The following is an 8,928-nucleotide window of genomic DNA, read 5'->3' as shown; positions in this document are numbered from 1 at the left end:
GCAGTGTCCACAATAGCCAAACTATGGAAAGAGCCCAGATGTCCATCAACAGATTAGTGGATAAAGAAGATGTGATATATATATATCTATATCTATCTATCTATCTATTTATCTATCTATATATATATATTATGCAGCCATCAAAAATTGAAATCTTGCCATTTGCAACAACATGGATGGAACTAGAGAGTATTATGCTAAGCAAAATAAGTCAATCATAGAAAGACAATTTGCATATGATCTCACTCATATGTGGAATTTAAGAAACAAAACAGAGGTTCAAAGGGAAGAGAGGGAAAAAATGAAGCAATATGAAATCAGAGAGGGAGACAAACCATAAGAGTCTCTTAATCTCAGGAAAAAAACTGAGGGTTGCTGGAGTGGAGAGGGGTAGGAGTGTTGGGGTGGCTGGGTTTTGGACACTGGGGAGGGTATGTGCTGTGGTTAGCACTCTGTATTGTGTAACACTGATGAAGCTCAGACCCCTGAAACAAATAATACATTATATGTTAATAATAAAAAAATTAAGAAACAACAAAAAAGATTTATAAGTATCCATTTTAAATTTCTCTCTTCATGTTAGACACATTTGTTTTATTTTTTTTAAAGATTGTATTTTTATTTATTTGACAGACAGAGATCACAAGTAGGCAGGGATGAAGGCAGAGAGAGGAGAGGGGAAGCAGGTTCCCCGCTGATCACAGAACCCTGGGATCATCACCTGAGCCGAAGGCAGAGGCTTTAACCTGCTGAGTCACCCAGGTGCCCCTAGACACATTTGTTTTAAAAAGTAATTATTGTTTTATTCACTATTGAATTGGAATCTTTATTCAAAAGACTTTACAACGGAGGTCAGAAACTTGGGAGCTTGTCTTTTTAGGGGGACATGTATAATTCATTTTTAAATACTCATAACTCATAGAACAGAATTTAAGAGAGGAAATTATCAAAAGAGACAACTGTGATCTTTACATGGTAAAAGAAACAATATGGGTGAAGATTAAATGGTTCTTCATGATGACATATTCCATAATACAGCTTCAAAATACATAACATACATAATAGAGATGCATGGAGAAATAGATATATTAGCTATTGTAGTTAGAGATTTTTAACATAATGTTTTAAGAACTAAGAAAATCAAGCAGAACAACCACAAAATAAATATATAAATTAATTAACTAATTAATTAAGAAAAAAGAACAAAAAGATGGGGCACCTGGGTGGTTCAGTCATTAAGCCTCTGCCTTTAGCTCAGGTCATGATCCCAGGGTCCTAGGATTGAACCCCACATTGGGCTCCCTGATTAGTGGGAAGCCTGCTTCTCCCTCTCCCCCACCCCCTGCTTGTATTCTCTCTGTTGCTATGTCTCTCTGTCAAATAAATAAAATAAAATCTTTAAAAAAAAAAAAGAACAAGAGGAAAAATAGCAGATATAAAAATAAAATGTGTAAGTTCAAACTATTGGATATTTATACACCTTTAAACTTAACAAAGAAAGAATACACATTTTTATCATACATGGATAAGTTATAAAGATTGACCTTTTTTATTGCTCAAAGGAATTTTGAATATTCTAAAACATAAATACCATGCAGACCATGTTCTTTGGTCCAAATACAATAAAATTAGAATGTAATAACAAAAAGATAGCTAACAAAATTTAATATTTATAAAAACAAAAATCATACATCCTTTAGAGCAAAAGAGAAATAATATGGAAAATTGTGAAATAGTTAAAACTGAAAGGCAAAATGTATACGACAGCTAAACGGTACTTAGAAGAAAAATTTTAGCTTTATAAACATAAATATTTTTAGGAAATAAGAATTACCTCAAAGAAATGAGAAAAAAAGTGAATAATAAAAAGCACTATGAACAAGAACTCATTAATAAATTTGAAAACTTATTTAAAGGAAATGTATTATGGGGGAAAATATAAAATTCCCAAAAGGTGCAAGAAAGAATCAAAAACTTAAAGTGAAATTAAAGTGGTAATTATAGTCATAGCCTCCCACAACTTCCCAAAATTCAGATCGTTTTACATGTAACAATTCTCCAGCTTTTAAGGAATAGTCATCTTCTGTGTTACATATATGTTTTTTTTTTAAATTTTATTTTTTATAAACATATATTTTTTTTCCCCAGGGGTACAGGTCTGTGAATCACCAGGTTTACACACTTCACAGCACTCACCATAGCACATACCCTCCCCAATGTCCATAATAACCCCACCCCCCCCCCCCAACCCCCCCCCCCCCCCAGCAACCCTCAGTTTGTTTTGTGAGATTAAGAGTCACTTATGGTTTATCTCCCTCCCAATCCCATCTAGCTTCATTTACTCTTCTCCTTACATATATGTTTTTAGGAAACAGAACTGCAAAAGCTGCTCAGTTTATTTTATGGGGTTAGCGCAATTTCGATTCTATAACTAAGAAAAAAAAGGGGGATAAGGACATATTGAGTCATTTATCTTGGAAACACGGAGGGAAATATCCTAATAGCAAAAACTCTCAGTGTAAATACCTTAATTAATAAACTGAGAGAGAAAAGTCATATGATAGAACAAACAACTTGGTAAAGTTTAAAATGTATTTATAACGAATTGAAAAATTTAGGGAAAAAAGTCTCACTTTTGTAAAGATCTCATATCTGAAAGCATCAGTAACTATCATTCTTGGTGGGAAAACTTAAGACGTATTTCCTTTAACATTAAGGCTACATATAAAACAAAGATGGCCTCTACCACTGGATCATTTAACATGGGACAAGGTTTTGGTCAAAATTCAAACAAGAACAACAAAAAATAATGGAAATAAAAATTCAGAGATGTGAGTCTTGGAGAGAAAAGAACTGTATCATGTTCATACATATGATCATCTATACAAAAAAAGTCAGAGAATCGTTAGAAATAAATCGAAATAAGAGAATTTAGTAAGGTTTCTGGGCACAAGATTGACATAGGAAAAAACCCAATAGCATTTATCTATTCCAGAAATAGGCAACAGGGAAATATAAAGTATCCTGGAATTTGCCTAAATAAAGAACATACAAACTTTCTATGAAGAAAAAATTTTTAATTTTAATAGAATAATGGGCAATGGATTTGAGACAATTTATAGATGAAGATTGTAAAAGGTAAAAAAAGCCTATGAAACATATCTTCAAACTCATTAGTAGCGAGTTATAGATATAAAATCCATATTTATAGATATAATCTATATGTCAATATATAGATATAATATATGAATACATATCTATAGATTATATTTGTTTACACCATCAGTTCAGCAAAATCTTGAAAACTAAAAATACCAGTAGCTATATGAGGTTATAGGTACAGTCCATGCATTGCTGCTAGGAGTTTAGACTCCCACCTCTCAGACATTCTGGAGAATAATCTAGCAATAGTTAGTTAAATACATAAAATGCCTATTCTATGACACATCAATTATGCTTCCAGATTTGTATTCTAGATAAAGGTAATGTGTACAGATAGTCATCTGTACAAAATTGTCCAGAATTGTCCGAAGTAATTTAGATGTCTTTTACTGATAGAAAGGTTAAGTAGAATATGGTGGGTGCACCTTCTAGAATGCTGTAGCAGCTCTTAGAGGCCTCAGACTGCATATACAATTAGAAACAAACATGCATAAACCTTAAAAGCACAGGGATGGATGAAATGGATAGGAAAAAAATTAACATATATATTAATATTTACATAAGTGAAAATACATGAATACAAAATAGTAATATATATTTTATAAGAGTACTTGCCCAAAAATAGTATGCTACATTAAAAGCATTAGAATAGCTCAGAATAGCTCCTTATGATAGATGATAAGGCACAGAGATAAAAGGATAAATAGATAATATAGATAGGGGACATCTTTGGACCAATGGTACTTGTGTCACAGAGGAGTGTGATTAACTCAAAGCTATGCAATGGAGGTCGAAGGGGGCAAGTGACTTTAGATAAACAGTGAACCTCTATATGGTTAAACAAGGAGAAATTTTTATTGCCACTTTTTATCTAATGTAAAGTATTATAGAACTTCATTATTTTAAATAATTAAATCTGAAAGTCCACTTCAAGGGTCTCTCATAAACTACAATACTCTGGTCCTCGCTTCGGCAGCACATATACTAAAATTGGAACAATACCGAGAAGATTAGCATGGCCCCTGTGCAAGGATGACAAGCAAATTCATGAAGCGTTCCATATTTTAAAAAATAAAATAAAAATAAAAATAAAAGCTACAATACTCTGAACACAAAGAATAGAGAGAAGGACTTTTATCTGCCTTTGTTTTTGTGGATCTCCCAATTTCCCTCAACTGTGACATGTAACTATCTGACACACCGACAGAGTAAGTGCATCTGCATCAACTGTATATTAAATGGTAGAACCCTTTAGTACCTTCTTGTAATTCTGGCACTCCAGGAGATCATCTGTGTACCCCTCCCTCCCTCCCTTTGAAGACTACAGTCCTAAATAAATACCAGATAATCTGAAGACGTTATTTCAAGATTTTGTTAAATGATTTTCTACGTGGCTCTCTAGGTGAATGTGTGGAAACAGTCAATCATCTGCAGATTGATTTCATATTATAATTTTTAAAAGAAATACCGAAAATAATTCATACTTTTTTTGCAAATATTACCTTAAAATATGCAGTTATTGAGAAGTGACATTATTAAGAGATTCATAATGTGAAAGGGTATGTGAGAGGAAGAGAATCAGCAAATCAAAGGTGATGATGGCCAGAACATTTCTGATGTTTTGTTTTGGAAGACAGACTTTCAGCTTGGAGCATGCTAAGAGGATAATTAAGTTAGCACATTGATCTGGAAAGTCTCTGTATTATGGTGATATCCTTTTTGCTTAATATCTTTTCTTTTTACCTTCAGAATTTTACAGTAAATTGAGGTTATTAATGAGATAAGCATTCAGACAGACACATAGGCACCTGTGCATGTGCTCATACACACAAAATGAGATGATGCCTTGAAATATTTATCTTTGTATTACTTTTTTCATTTCTGCACCTTTTTTTCTTTTTCTTTTTTTTTTTAAGATTTTATTTATTTACTTGACAGACAAATCACAAGTAGGCAGAGTGGCAGGCAGAGTGAGAGAGTGAGGGAAGCAGGCTCCCTGCTGAGCAGAGAGCCCGATGTGGGGCTTGATCCCAAGACTCAGATCATGACCTGACCTGAAGGCAGAGTCTTAAACCACTGAGCCACCCAGGTGCCCTGCTTTCTCTCTTTTTCTTTCTCTCTGTGTCTCTCTGTCAAATAAATAAATCAAACCTTTAAAAAAATATAAAAATAATTATGTTACAAAGTTATAAAGATTCCAGAGGTTTGCTTCTAATTTTAGTGCACAGTAACCCCATTAATTTTATGCAGTGTTTTGTACAATGAAATTTTTCTTTTAGAAATGTACATAGAGTTTGTACCAGGAAGGTTTGTTCTAAGATATTTCAACACTTTTTTTTCCTCTTTCAGCACTAATAAGTGGTTCTTCCCTAGTGCTTAGTTTTAGTTTTATATTAATAGTTTATTAATAAGTAGGTATTTTATAAAATCATAGACATACTTTCACAAATATTTTAGCTGCGTAAATGCACTGAGAAAAATCTAAGTCTTTATCAGTATCTGGACATCCGATGTCCTTCAATAATAGTAGTCAAAGGAAAATACCCTGTACTGATCGTATGAGACTTTAGATTTCTTGGCTTAGTATAAGTACAGAATAGAGACATTTTGTAATGCAATGAAATTACACATGTGTTTTTCTGCATTTCTTTTAATTAGGCTACTGCCTTCACAGCGATAGTATAATTTTGGAACTTTTTAAAGTGCAGAAAACTACATATTTTAATACAATGAATAAAGAACATGGTATATTTTCTTTCTCATTTTAGTTATTAATGATGTCTGTCAAGCAAGTAGGACTAAAATTAAAGAGCCTCAATTAGTTTTTGTATAAAGTCTTTTCATATATGAACTATTTTATTTTATTTTAAGGGCCTAATATTTTCCTAGTTATAGATTGCATCATGCACTTGGAAATGAAAGGTAGCTTCATGCTAAGAAGTCATTTTCTCATGTCCTTTCACAATATGATGGAGTTACACTGAATACAAATAGAGCCGGGTGTTGCCCCTCCTAACCCCCCACCCCCACTCCATGCTTTCTTTCCCACAGTTTAACACTTTTTAAGTGCTACAATCTGGGCCTACTATGCTTCTACTATACTAATATTCCTTGATGGCAGCTGTTCACCATCAATAAAACTGTAGTTCTTCCTTATATCAGTAATTTCTTTCTTTTGCCTCCATGAATTTTTGAAATTTTGTCTAAAGATCTGAGGCATGCAAATAGCAACTATCACAATGGTAGCATCTGATCAAAGAAGGTCTCCCAAAAGAATATTAATGAAACATAGCTTTTATGTCAAAATTCAGCTCTAGTCCAAATCTTTTTTACAGACACACCCAAACTTTCCTACATCTTATTTGATATTTCAATGCATTTTCTGGACACGCTCTGGTGAAATATCTACCTGATTATTGAGAAAAGTAAAGACTTAAAAATGTCTCTGGTAGCTCTATCATTTCTATCATCATTTTGCTCATCAGAGCTACTGCCCATTTTGAGTTCAATAAATTCCAATTTTGTAAAGCTTTTAATGAAGAGAACAAGTTTAAACTTTATTTCCTCCTTTAATGCAACCAGAGGTTATGTTTGTTTAGAAAGTTAACATCTATCCAGATTATACACTCTCACCAGTGCCAGGCCAAAAAACACAGGCCCCAAACCACTCATTCCGTAACTCCTTCATTTTCTGACCTATGGCTGTTATTGTAGGAACAGGATTTATTAAGAAATTGCCTCTGGTGCAGTCAGGGAATATCATGGCAACTTGTGCAATAATTTGCAAACAGTGGCTTGAGAGAAGTGGTATGCAAAAAAATACATCCCAAACCTTGACCTTTCTACATTGTCTCAGTGAACGTTTGGCTGGGCTTGCTTCCAAAAAAATACAAGAAGTATATCTGAGACCCAGGTGAGGTTGGAAAAACATACTCAGCAGCTAAAGATGGCATCATGGGAGGCAGTGAGGAGCCTTACCTTTGGTCTCAGGCATCAAGAACATGTGGGCATCAAGAACATGTGGTCAAGTTCCACTTCATATTTAGCAATGACCTTTTACAAAATATTATACTCTTTAAAATTCAGTGTCTCCAACCATAAAATGGGAAAAACAATAGTAACACTCTCATTAGGTTGTAATGGCCCAGAAAAGGTCCTTAGTGTTTGCTGAATTAAATATTTTCTTGTTGAATAATGTTTTAATAATTAATGTGCATATAATATAATGTGCATATATGAACTAGCATAGGGCCTGACACATGCTTAATACTATTTTGTTGTTGTTGTTGTTACTGATTTCATTTTTGTTGTTTTCATGAAGTTTTACTTGGTCTCAGGGCAAAATGACAAAAGTGAAGTGCAGATCTTGTTTCGGGGACAGTCAGTCCCCGAAACTTCTACTTCACAGTAGAAGTACCCATTGTTACTTTAGTACTAAAAGTCAGAGTGCAAGAAAATATCTTCTTAGTTCATTCAGAAGATTCCCCTCAAAGTCCAAATGGCTAGGGAAACACCTCTTAGTTTTGATCTTCCTCTTGGGACAGTCAACTGAAAGATGATGACTAGTCAACATGAGTTTATTTCAACCTGGGGTTCTCTGAAAGACATTTCAGAGAAAGAGACATATACTACCACAGAGTGTCCTCTTTAGGCTCCCTGGAGAAGACTAATATGACTAGGCATTTCTACGGTAAATGTCCTGATGGCTCCTGAAGGGCTGTATATATACAGCTACAAGTCCCACTGTATATATGTAGTGAGACTTGTAGCTGCAAATAAAATATTCAGTGTATTCAACTATATTCAATATTTTCATAAAATATGTGACATTATTCTCAAAAAGGGCATCCAATGGTCTAAGCAAAAGTCTTAGAAATTCTGAGTGCAAGTCTTAGAAAATAGATTAACTTAGCAAATTTTAAAGACATAGCCCTTTGAGTTTGTAGGACATATATACAGAGTTCAGAGCCTTTAAATGACAAAAAGATATTGTAATAAAATGAAAATAAGAATAAGAGCAATAATAATATAATGGACTGTCTAATAAAACATTTGATTAACCCAAATCAAATACCCAAATTCATCTTTAAGAACTTTCTAAGAAGACATTCAAAACAAAACATTTTTATTATAGATAGTCTAATGAGATAGAGGATGCATTTCTTATCCTCTTTTGGCAAGACATTTTCTGGATTTATTTCTGTTATAGCTGAAAGATATATTTATGGGTTTTTTGTTTGTTTTTGTTTTTTCTGACCTAGTTCTATGGATTCCATCAACATTAATTGCTCAGGGTAGAAGAGGAAAAGCTGAGGCAGTTTCGCTTGCCAAACTTACCTTCCAAGTTCATGGACAAGTCAGATGGGAAATACAGGCTGAAGACATTGACTCCTGTTCTTCTGTGTAACCACTAGATCATTCTTTTCTTGTTAAAACATTTAGAAAATATATACTCATGCCCACAATGCTTGCGTACCTTAATGTTGTTTTGTTGCTTCATTTATCTTCCCACACTCTTCTCTCTCTTAACAATCATTCGTGATATTTGGAAAACGATTCAAAGAGAACACTTCAAAGTATTGCTTTGTGGCTCAACAAAACAATGTCTCCCTGTCTTTTCTTCCTTGACTATATTGGACAAAGTGCCAGACAATGTATATATTCACATACACATAATTAATTCTACATCGCTAAGCTCTCATTTAGTCTCCCTTTTCATGAAAATATTTAAATTTACCTAAACATGATGGAAGGATATTTTTTTCT

General features: G+C 33.5%; 1 non-coding gene across 1 annotated transcript; it reads left to right on the top strand.

Moving 5' to 3' along the window:
- Positions 1-4,122: 4,122 nt before the first annotated feature.
- On the top strand, positions 4,123-4,229 carry LOC116871589. The gene has a single exon (XR_004383443.1). It is a non-coding gene; the product is annotated as a U6 spliceosomal RNA (small nuclear RNA).
- Positions 4,230-8,928: the final 4,699 nt, after the last annotated feature.

The sequence above is a fragment of the Lontra canadensis genome, unplaced genomic scaffold, assembly GCF_010015895.1.
Source record: "Lontra canadensis isolate GAN:19392208 unplaced genomic scaffold, GSC_riverotter_1.0 scaffold1, whole genome shotgun sequence".
In the NCBI taxonomy this organism is placed as follows: domain Eukaryota; kingdom Metazoa; phylum Chordata; class Mammalia; order Carnivora; family Mustelidae; genus Lontra; species Lontra canadensis.
Note: the sequence above shows the minus strand (reverse complement) of the source record. Positions and strands in the feature narration are given on the sequence as shown.